Source organism: Lycorma delicatula, chromosome 4 (genome assembly GCF_047948215.1).
Source record: "Lycorma delicatula isolate Av1 chromosome 4, ASM4794821v1, whole genome shotgun sequence".
In the NCBI taxonomy this organism is placed as follows: domain Eukaryota; kingdom Metazoa; phylum Arthropoda; class Insecta; order Hemiptera; family Fulgoridae; genus Lycorma; species Lycorma delicatula.
In genome coordinates, this window is record NC_134458.1 from 24,928,343 (window position 1) to 24,941,385 (window position 13,043).

Sequence of the window (13,043 nt, forward strand, 5' to 3'; positions counted from 1 at the left end):
AGAATTACACATTAACTTTTTTTTTAATTAAAAAGAGAAACATTTGATGCAGCACTGCTAAATTCTCAATTAGAACATTAATTAATTAATCGATCGATCGATAAATCAATTAATTAATTGATTAAACTAATTATTAATTAAGATTCTTTCAGAAAGTATAATAATATCAAGACAATCAAACAAAATAAAAATAAAGCAAAATAAATGATCTCCATCACTTTCAAATGTCACTTATAATTTTTTTTTTAAATTAGCTTTCGAACAATTTAATTTTAATTAATTATATTCACATAAACACACATTAATTTACGGTTTTAATTAATGTTCGTAAATTTACAAGTTATTAAACTTAATATCAGGAAAAACCAAGTTACAAAAGATAAATCAGTTTAAAATTCCGCGAAAAATACCATCTAAAAAAATTATCTTGTCCAGGTTTTTTTTTGTAGATAGTCTATTCGTACGCAAATTAGTTAGTCGTCCAGTCTTAGAAACACTCTTTCTGAGGGAATTGATGTTGCAGGTATACAGCAGTATTTTAAATTTATCTTAAATAATTCAGGTAATGAATTTTTATGCAATTTCAAAAATTCCAAAGGATTTTTCAGTTTGTTTAGATGTGGCATTTGCAAATATTTTCGTATTTTCAATATTCCAGTTGGTCCAGGAGTCATTGTTGTTTGCACTTTGCATAATCTTTCTTCAAATAAACTCCAAAAACCGTTAATAGGATTTGTTTTGTCTGAGGTTCTAAGATTTTCATTTAACGGTAGAGTATCAACGCCATTCGCCTTGAATTAATTAAATTTGTAACCTCATCAGTTATCCATTTTTTAGCATTTTTCTACGCCAAATGGGGTTTCTTTAAATTCCGGATCAACAAAAGTAGCTTTAACTGCTTTATTACCTTCCAAATGGCCAAGCCTTCTGCCAATAACTTCAGGTAGATTTTCTTTTAAATTAACTCCAACATTTGTGTTTGGAGTTAAAAGATTTAATGTATGTTACAAGCTTCTTACTAAGGGAACAATTAATGCCACTGTCGGATATTTTTCTCCTGACAACTCGACATTCGTTTGCTGAACAGGCTTTATAACACTAATACAATCGGTGACGATTAACCATTCTAAGTCATCCAAATATTGAGGAGCGTTTGGAATTTCAGATATAGTAACGGACAATGGATTTTTTACTTCCAGTAGCCTTTTCAGCATCAATAAAACAGAATTCCACCTGGTAGACACATCCTGTTTAAGTTTGAATACAGGTTTTCCTATGGTCATTTGTTTATCTTCTAATTTGCTAGTTGCCTTAACATTATGTTTGAAATGGGAAACAAGATACCTGCATTTTTGCAATAAATCTGAGAACTCTTTGTTCTTTTTAACAGCATTTTGCACAGATAAATTAAGGGTGTGAGCCGCACACAGGGTAATACAAATTTAAATTTTCATTAATCGCATTTTTTATATTACATCCATTGTCTGCAGCTTTTGTCGCTATTTTGTCGGTGATATTCCATTCTTCGAAAATTGTTTTTAAAATAGAGTCGATTGCCGTTCCCATATGAGCAACTAATATTTCGCGAGTCGAGAGTGCAATCGAATGCAGTTTGTTACTCTGTATAAAATGACTATTCACTGTAACAAACGATTTATTGTCATCGGTCAAACAAATATCGTTCTGAAATATGTTTTATTGAATAAACATATTTTTAATTTTTTCCGATATTTCAAAGTAAATTTGCGGTATCACTGTACATGATAAATGTTTCCTACTAGGTGGCGTATACAGTGGTTGCAATTTCCTTGTATATTCTAAAAAACCAGGACTTTCAACCAACGATAAAGGTTGGATATCAAAACGATGCATCTATCAATCGCAGTATTTTCTGTTATAGATAATTCTCTGTCATAACGTCCAAATAAACGTAGCTGTTTTTTAGGCGGAGCTATAGTTACTTTATTAACTGAAAGTTGCACCTGGTATTTTGGCTGATGATGGGGAAGGAACAGTATCTGTTATTACTGGTACTGTGCGTTTATGAGATTTTTCCCTTATGACTGCATCGATGTCATTCAAAAATTATTTTACGGTTAACACTATAATTACCAAAAAGTAATGTAATCGCAGCGAACGAAATTCTTCTTTTAGTCACAGCGATTCTACTGAGCTCTACTGGAATAAATATTTTGCACTGAACTCCCATAATGCAAATTGACGACGTCACGTTGAAATCTTCATTTTTTTAAATCTAATAGAATTTCTTTAGAAAGAATTTTTCAGTTTTTATTGATGCCTAAATGTAGGAAAAAAATTCAATGAACGATCGTGAACCAATTTCGTTAGTAAATTATTCATAAATACTTAGTTATTAAGTTAGTTTAGAGCAAAAAAGTTCTCACAGCTACCATATTTTTAATTTTGTAAGCAAAATAATTTTTTCAGGGAGGTTTAAGTTACCTACAGATCTACAGGTCTATCAATCAGACCTGTTTATAAGCCTATCAAATAGATCGGTAACCTGTGCAGCTACCCCAAGTGCGGGTTAACGCCCATCACCTTCATCACAAAAATGCCTTCAGATACATCCCTATATTCTGGTTACGACTGTAACTAATATGCTTACGACTAACAAAAATAATTATTATTAATATTTTACTATTACATTTATTTTTATAAATTTCATTTTAAATCTACGTAAATAAATAATTATTTATAAACATTACTAGATCATTCGAAAACGGCTCGTGATTTCTTTTAAGAAATTGGTTTTTATATTAATCTCTTTTATCTGAGGATTCTTTATATACGACACAGCTACAAGAAAGTTTGAGCTATGTAGGAAAATACAGCTGTAATTAATTAATGTATTTCATTCTACCGTAGATCAAATATACAGGAGAAATCCTTTTTATAATGTAGATAATGCAAAATTTGATTATGTGATATTTCTAATTCTGGTTTACTAAAATCTAAGGTGTAATTATAATTTAAAAAATATCTACATAATAGTGCTGTTCGCTTCAAATTTTTTATAATATTATAGTATTTAATAAATATTTTTTTTCTAAATTTAACTAAAACATAAAAATGTTCATTGGCTATTTCAGCTCAGGTATAAATATGAAATTCATTTTATTAAAGTGACTAGCCCGGAGTGCGCAAAGATTTTAATATTTTTCCCTTTACCTAGGTAACCATCTAATTAATGAGCATTTATTTAGAATTAATAAATATTGTCGTATTGATATACATCATAATTTGATTTATAATTAAAGTTCCTACGATGCTTTTAATTACCAAAATTTACAGTTCGCTCTACGATTTGGAATCTGCCTTAATACGAATTCTCTTCAAATTAGGAGTATTTAATGCAAATAACTTCAGTTCCGACGGATCTCATAATTTTTGGATCAGCTATACTTTCTGAAAATTCATTCTAGTAGTGTCAGTTCCGTTCCGTTCTATATTTTTAGGATGTGATCAACTCGATTAATATTTTAAAATTATTTATTAATTTAAAAAAAAAATTAACTTACTTATTCATCTATTATAAGTGCATATTACAAGAAAAACACTCAAACAATTTATTCCTAACAAAACAAGAAATTGGTCGTCGGTAAAACGTTGAAATAAACTGCTTTGTTGCTTCAAAATTATATCATTGTACAGGTAATTCAGCAATTATAACCTTCAAAAACGCTCTTTTGCTTCTGTTATGTATTTCTTTAAGTTTCTTATTCTAATTTTAACTTAAGATTCACTTTTTTTTCATTTTAACACTTCAATATTGGAAAAATAATACGGAATGTTGTAAAACACATTGTAAGTGGGTGGTAGATATGCACCGTAATGTATAACGTACGGCATCGAATAGTACATTACACGTAGACTAATTAGTATAAAACATGGAAACATCAGATTTAATTGAACAATGTGCAATCGTTAGTAGTAACTACTGGAATAGCGATATCGATTAATTTAGTCCAAATATGAGATGAAAGTAATACGTCAACTACTATAAAGGATTTTTTTAAATCTTTTTTCCTCCCTCTATGAATCATGAGACCTTGCCGATGGTGACGGGCTTGAGTTCTCAGCGATAGAGAGTAGCTGGACCAAAGATGCAACCATATCAAAGAGGTATCTATTGAAATCCAGAATAAGGAATGATTCCTGAAAGAAGGCAGCAAATCTTTCAGTAGTTGTTAAGGGCGTAGGTCAGGGCGACTTAAACGGCCATATCAACATCACTCAATATTCTGAGTACTGCGGAATAAAAAGCAATGGAACTACAGCTGCTTTTTTCCAAGAAAATGTAGCTGTCTGGATTTTCATATAACAAAGATGGAGACGCCATCCTTGGTAAAATATTCCGGAGGTAAACTACCCCACGTTCGGATCTCTAGGTGGGGACTACTAAGTAAGGGGTCACCAGAAAATAAAAAATGACATTCTACGAGTCGGAGCGTGGAATGCCAGAAGTATAAAAAAGGTTGGTAAGTTAGAAAATTTAAAGAGGGAAATGGATAGGATAAATGTAGATCTAGTAGAAATTAGCGAGGTTCGGTGGGAAGAGGAAAACGACTTTTGGCTAGGTGATAATAAACTCAGCTTCAAATAATGGGCAGGTAGGAGTAGGTTTCGTAATGAACAAGAGGATAGGGAAGATAGTAGAGTATTTCGAAATGCATAGAGATAGAATCATTATAATATGGATAAAATCGAAACCTAAACCGGCTATATGCCCACAAGCGTCCATGATGATGATGAGGTAGAGTGTGTATACGAAGAAATTGACGAAGCAATTAAACACATAAAAGGAGATAAAAATTGAAAATTGGAATGCAAGCATTGGAAAAGGTAAGGAAGGAAATATAGTGGGTGAATACGGGCTGGGCAAAAGGAATGAAAGAGGGGACCGACTTATAGAGTTTTGCACGAAGTATAATTTAGTAATTGCCAACACCTAGTTTAAAAATCATAATAGAAGAATATAGAATTGGAAAAAGCCAGGTGATACTGCAAGGTATGTGATAGATTATATCATGGTTAAGCAAAGATTTAGAAATCAACTCGTCGGCTGCAAAACTTACTCTGGAGCAGACATTGATAACGACCATAATTTAATGATAATAAAATGTAGATTGGGGTTTAAAAACCTGAAGAAAAGGTGTCAGATGAATCGGTGGAATTTAGAGAAGCTTGAGGAAGAGGAGGTATAGTAGATTTTTGAGGAGGACATCGCAAAAGGCCTGAGTAAAAATGATAAGGTAGAAAATATTGAAGAAAAATGGAAGAATGTTAAAAAGGAAATTCATAAATCAGCAGACGCGAATTTAGGCATAACAAAGGGAACTGGTAGAAAACCTTGGATTTCAGACGATATATTGCAGCTGATGAATGAACGTAGAAAATATAAGAATGCTAGTGATGAAGAAAGTAAAAGGAACTATCGAAATACTATAAACAGGAAGTGGAAACTAGCGAAAGAAGAGTGAAAGAAGTGGAAAGAGAGATGAACATTGGTAAAATAGACGGAGCATACAGGAAAGTTAAGGAAAATTTTGGGGTACATAAATTCTTAAGGAAGGGAGTCCGAAACAGAAGTTCCCTATCCCCGTTACTTTTTATCTTTACATGGAATTAGCAGTTGTTGATGTTAAAGTTCAATTTAGATTCGGAGTAACAGTAAAAGGTGAAAAGATAAAGATGATACGATTTGATGATGATATAGTAATTTTAGCCGAGAGTAAAAAGGATTTAGAAGGAACAATGAACGGCACGGATGAAGTCCTACGCAAGAACTAACGCATTAAAATAAACAAGAACAAAACGAAACTAATGAAATGTAGTAGAAATAACGAAGATGGACCACTGAATGTGAAAATAGGAGGAGAAAAGATTATGGAGGTAGAAGAATTTTGTTATTTGGGAAGTAGAATTACTAAAGATGGACGAAGCAGCTGCGATATAAAATGCCGAATAGCACAAGCTAAACGAGCCTTCAGTAAGAAATATAATTTGTTTACATCAAAAATTAATTTAAATGTCAGGAAAAGATTTTTGAAAGTGTATGTTTGGAGCGTCGTTTTATATGGAAGTGAAACTTGGACGATCGGAGTATCTGAGAAGAAAAGATTAGAAGCTTTTGAAATGCGGTGCTATAGGAGAATGTTAAAAATCAGACGGGTGGATAAAGTGACAAATGAAGAGGTATTGCGGCAAATAGATAAAGTAAGAAGCATTTGGAAAATTATAGTTAAAAGAAGAGACAGACTTATAGGCCACATATTAAGACATCCTGGAATGATCGCTTTAATATTGGAGGGACAGGTAGAAGGAAAAATTTGTGCAGGCAGGCAACGTTTGGAATATACGTTCTGAGGTAAAAATATTTACATTATCATTGGTAGGAACACCTTTGGCAGAATCCATAACTGGCTGTGGTCGACAACTGCTCTAGTGACCAACGGTTGATACTTTTTTGAGGTAACAATGAGCTACTCGTTGGCCATGAGGGACACTTTCTTGTTTAGCAGGGGCCCTTCCTGCGTAGGATTGCGGACTGGCCGAAATTCTCCTTTTTGTTGTAGTCCGGACTGGAGGTTTTATTTCTTGAGACCTTGACGGCCTGCCATTAGATCTCCTGGCAGAAAATTTCACTCCTGTAGTAGTGGCGGCGGCTACCTTGTGGCGTTGTGTATAGAGACCTCTTGAGCATAAGCGCTCTTGGGCATAAGCTGAAAATATGTCTTATTTTCAGCTTTATCCACCAACGAAGGTGTGCTAATTGACATGGACCGTGTCCTTGATATATTTTTGAATGATACTCCCGTAAGAGACAATGGTGGGTGACGTTTCATACCACCGGCGTGTTAGCCCGTCTATTATGTGTATTTTACTAATCATGAAGTATTTTATTCTGTTAATGATAATTAAATCTGATCTACAATAAGTTAAAGTGATTTTCAATTCTCCCTTATCTAGAGAACTTTCCTATTCTGGTTAAACCTGAACTAGAATCAGTTAAGTGATTCTAAAAACAGGAAGCAATCTAAAAAATTTTTTATCGATTCCAGATCAGATTTTCTTAGCAATGTTATTCTTTCGACCGACTATACGTCTTATATCTCATCGACAAATCAAAGTATTATCTTACTATTAAAAGATTATATTTATAGCGAATGATTACGTTATTTTTCAATGAAATATCATCAGTATTTTGAAAAGAATAAAAAATAAAATACTATCTGTCGACAAGTTATCGACGAAGAAATTCATCCGTGTTAGTTATTTTGATAACTACCATCTAATAATTGATCTACTATTATCAGATGTGTGTGTTTTTACGATCGAGCAAATAAACTTAGTTGACAGGAACATCTTGATATATAAGGTATTTTAATTGTTTGTAAGATAGGAGGCTGTAATATTACCAGTAAATATATAAATTAGACGATTAGCAAAATGTCGAAAAATTCGAATCGTCTCGTAGATAAAAGTAATATTAATCGCTAGTAAACACAATTTATTTAATAACAAAAAAATGATTTATTTTCAGACCGTATCGTGTCACCTCATACAGTCAGACGATGCCGGTTCCAGAATGGTAAATTTTAAAATAAAATACGCTATTGTATTTTTACGATTGTGTTTAGTTAATTACAAGTAGGATAAAGTATTAGACCTACCTTAACGGGTAATAAGTACGATGAACAAGAAGTTGTTCGAGTACTACGTAATGAAAAACAAATTCGAGGAACAAGAAGTGGATTTAAACCGGCTTCCATTGACAGGGGGGAGCACTGAATCTGTCTTGTACAGCAGCAGTCGCAGCGGTTGATCAAAGAGGTACGCAGTGAAACGGACAATAGCACCCACTCTATTCGGTGTTCTCTGTTATACACTATAAGCGCGCTAACACAAGCATGCAAGCCTACAACACATGCACATATACCTAGACGTACAATACAAACAACGATCGAAGGCGGTCGCTTTGTACATATCAAGGGAAATGCGGGCGTCTGTATCGCATATCGCACGCTGATTTGATTGTACTCTCCCGGCATTCAGGATTCCTAACAACCTACTTTATTTATATTAATTTACACCGTATTAGATAAATAGTAGGTACGGTTATCGATTGGTAGCTTAAATACCTGTCTGAAGGAGTAATTTAATTTTTTTTTTTAATGAATAGGTCTTTATTACTTTTTACTTCGATTATCTTTTAAGATTGATATCATGAACGCTTGTATATGTTGTACACGTTTAATAGGTTAAAACTGAATATATGTCCTTAATAGAAAAAGAGCGGCTAGGTTTAATATATTTCATATACATATAGATCTATTATATATCCAAGGCTTGTTGCATATGGTTAATAGTATTTTACAGTCAGAGATTTATATTTATCAATAATCTTTTGTTACATAAAAATACTAGTTGAAGTATCCGGCGACGGCGTTCTGCCAGAGATTATATCTATTACATGGAGAGGAATTCCGATCAAAATTCAAAATTTCCCTAAATGTTATGATGTTTAATTTGTTTTAATCTTTTGTAATTTTTTTTTATACCATTCTTGCTATTGGAGTGTCAGGAGCACCGTTATCGCACTCTTCCATTCTTTGTTATTTTTCTATGTGTTTAATCTGTCCGACTGTTTACCTGTCTGCTTTCTTGTAACATACATACATACATTTCTTATAACTTTATTATACGAGTATTTCTCGTGTCACAAGGATACTATAAAAATAGCGAAATGAAAATCATCATTCAGATTATGACGCCATAAATCATCAATTCCTTCTACTATCCAGTCTAAACAATCTTTTCCTATACACAATTTTTATGCTCTCACGCCATGAAAATGTTCAAATTTAACTATCAAGAATCGATTCCTATAGGTCCCGATCCGCATCTTATTCTTAGTTTGTTTTACCCTAATTAGATTGTACTTCTATATTTTGTGTATACACGCCATCGGCTAGGTTAACCTCAAATGATGAAATGATATCTAGCTCCAGCTCTGAGTCACCCCTCCAGCAATCTGATATTGGTTTGTCTAGCATTTCTTCCGCCTTGAAACTCAAGACCGAATGTCCGTGCCACAAACTGCTACTAAGCCTCGAAACAGTTAAGCGAGCAGTATCCTAAGGATCTCCTAAAGCTTACCTGACAGCGTGAGCGAACTAAGCGAGGTGCCATACACCACCGGCTTGCGTGTTCCACCGTTCTCGTGTCATATATTACTAAACTGAGTAGACGCTCCCCTCATCTACTAAAAGATATATGACATCAATAAATTAAAATTTATTTCGTCAAGACAGCAATTCGCTGCCACGCGTAGTCCACCATTTCACAGCTCTTGGAGCCATAATTGGCTGGTGGTCAGCCATACTCAGGGTTAGCTTCCACCAGAAATGCGGTAAGGCTTTCCTTGAAATAAATTACTCATGCCGGTTCAACAAAGCAACCTCATCAAGGATCTCCCGCACGGTCCGACAATACGGCTCCTGCCACATTGACTCGTCGCTTGTGAGTGGCCGATTTTCCCCTTGAAATCTAAGTTCAGGATGGCCCGGTCTGTGGTCCCTCCCAGAGCAGGGCAGTCAAACATCAGGTGTTCGTTCGACTGGACTTTCCCGTAGACGTACAGCTCATCAGCTACCAGGCGGAAACGAAACAGATATTGGTTCAAATTGGCGTGGTTGGTGAGCAACTGGGCACCCATTGCCCTTAAAACCGAAGGAGAGACATACCATCCCCCAGATCCTGTATAAGTTTATACAAGGATCTTCCCTTAGACGTGGTGTGTCATACCAGCTGCCATGCTTCCATCGCGAGGCTGTAAAGCGTCTTCCGCAGGCGGGAGATGGGTCACTGTTCGAAATTTAGATCCAGTGCATTGTGATCACCGTTCCGCTCCGGTACTGGCCTGGCTCTAAACCGCATCCCAAATACCTCGGTCTCCCTACGTCTTCACAATCTCCACATGGCTGCCCGAACTTTCACCACTAAATCGATTGGCAGAGCCTTTCCTTATACTGTAGTAGCGTCGTAGGAGGTTGTTTTAAAAATACGAATGCATATTATTAACGGTCTGGGCTAGGCACTCCTTAAATTTTGAACAAGTGTTCTATTCATATCCAACCTATGCACCCAGATGGACGCCGCGTAATAGGTCGTACTTTCGAAGATACCTCGGTACACCATGTACATTTGACGGCCGGACAACGCATAGTCTTTCCGAGCAATCCTCTTAAGTTTATGCATCACAGAGACGGTGTCCGCCACTACTTGCCTAATGTGGTTGCTAAACAGCATCTTCTCATGAAACAAAACACCTAAGTACTTATAAACCCTCAGTCGGCTGATTACATAACCTTAATACTTAATATGGGGGTTACGACTGTACGATAATTTGTGTGCACGCTTGAGAAGCTTATACTTCGTCTTCGGCACAGAATTCTTTAAATTTTGCATGTCCATCTAGCTGCAAATCAAAAGCCGCCTGCGCTCGGTCTTCTTAGCAGTCTGTTATACCTGTAGCTCTTGGTTAATTTACTCACAAATAACGTCACATAACGCGATCGCACTTAGATCAGATGAAAACGAATCCAGTTTCCGCCGAAAACCAACATTTTGCGTATATTTCCTTATAAAAAACAAAACTAAACGCGATTTCAATTAAATTTCCAGCTTCAGTTGACAGTCCCCCAAACCCCGCTCACAATATTTTAAAGTAGTTATCCTTCTGCTCCATCGAAAATGAACTTTACTACAAGTCCCGTCGGCAGACGAGAATTGCATAGCCAATATTTTTTATTTGCATTTACATTTAATTGTTTACTTGCTTCACAAATACTAAATCCGCTCAATATTTTTCTTCCAACACTGAGTTGCATTTTACGGTTATTAACGCATATCTCCACGAATGAAATATTCCAAATTGTAGAACCTCAACTTGATTACGGACTGTTCCTTATTGGTACAGTTTGCATTACCGTTTTTTAAAACTTTATCGCCACAACGAACAACTTCTTGAAAAAAAAACCTGGTAGTAGACGCAATTGACTTACGTAAAGAATAGGTCAAGGTACGATAAACTAAACAATAGATAAAAAGCTCATCAAAAATATTAGATAATAACATACCGAGCTTGCACAATTTCCTTGTATTGTTAATAACAAAAATATATTAATAATAAACATTATTATCAAAACAATAAGCTGCTTAGCATTATAATAATGGAATACAGACAATCCAGCCGATGTACTTCACCTGACTGAATACGATAAGAGATGAAATTCGTAAAAATGTTAAATTTATAAAATTTTATTAAATTTGTAACGATTCTGAGGTATGTTTTAAGCTGAACAACCATTATAAGAAAATAAATAAAAACATTATCGCATAAAAAAAAAAATACTGTCAAAAATATTGTTTATAACATAAACAATAATCAATTTAACTTAATAGTTTTTATGTATAGAAAAATCACTTCGCAAAGCATATCGCTGCTGATAATTTGAACCTCAATAAAATTGCTTTATAATAACAGCAAAAAAACCAATCAAGATCGGTTTAAGATTCCCGTCACTTTCTGTTAAGCTGCAAAGTTAAACAGTACTTCATCGCTTGTCTTCAGATTATATTTTTCAAATTTGTCTACAGGAAAGTGAAGTAATAAAAGAATGGTACCCTTTTACATTACTTTTAACCTGATTCCACCTTACGCCTGTTTAAAACGCGCAAAAATCTACAGACCTACCCCATATAAACAGCCTAATAAATAACGATTTAAATTTTTTGAGTTTACGAGACATTAATTCGCCTACCATCATTCTTTCCTCTAACTTACAATTTAGTCCCATCGTTAGCACGTTCGACTCCCCGGCAAAGGGGGTGAATTGCATTCTCCAATAACTAGGGTCCCATCAGGCGTATTCCTGCTAGACCAAAAGCTTTAGCACCGACAGGCCTTCAGTGGATGGACTAAAGGGGAATAGTGCCTTAAGAAAGACGTATATACATTGCTGGTCTCTCAATATCGGCCCAAGTAACGCTTTTCAGTTTGATCCGTAAGGATCGGAACGCAATCCACAACTCTATCCGTAACAAAGCCGGTATACAACGGACACTAATAAGCAAGTACTCGCCCGATAACAAAAAGTACCCGGCAGCAATAGGCTGTTGTCCAGGTTTTGCGATTAACAGGGTTATATATATTTCTCGCTATCCTTGCGTTCCGTTTCGTTTTATAATTTACTCACCAGATTCAGATATCTTTTGAAACAATATTCCATTTATTGGTCGTTTCTCTACTTATAATAGCATCCCAATAAAAATGGTTATTTAACAAAATAATAAAAACAAAGTACGTCTCTTTTCTTATCTGAAAAAAATAAAACGTATACAGTATTTAGTAGTCATTGATGTATCGGGAACAGTATTAAAAATAAATTGATCTTTTAATGAAAAACATTCGTTATTCAGATGCGTATATTTGCTACAAATGAACGATGAATATTTATAAGCGATATTCTGTAAGTAATTTGTGAAACTGATATATGTCAGTGCAGATAATAACTAATAACATCTTGCAGTGAAATTATTTCCAATTAATTATCTTTAGAGAAACTTAATTATCTTACAATCAATGATAATATAATATATCTTACTTTTCCTATACATGTTTCCTTCAGGTGGTCAAAACCTAGAAATTCTGTTTATTTTTAAAAATACCGTTCTTATTCAAACCAAATATTATTGCACTCAAAAGAATTCGATAACTGGAAAACTAATGCTCCAAAAAATTATAAACTTGACCAGGAGTGTGAAGAAATGTTCGTTGCATGGCAGTTTTTTTAGAAATATTTTATGAAGGCAGACATAAAGTGTAGTTAGGTTAAAAATTAGTCAAAAAGAGCATTTTTTGTTAATTTATAGGAAATATTTGTGTAATGAAGTAAACATTCATTTATTAACAGGAGAATTAAGTTAATAAAATAAAATTATACACGGTTTCTTTT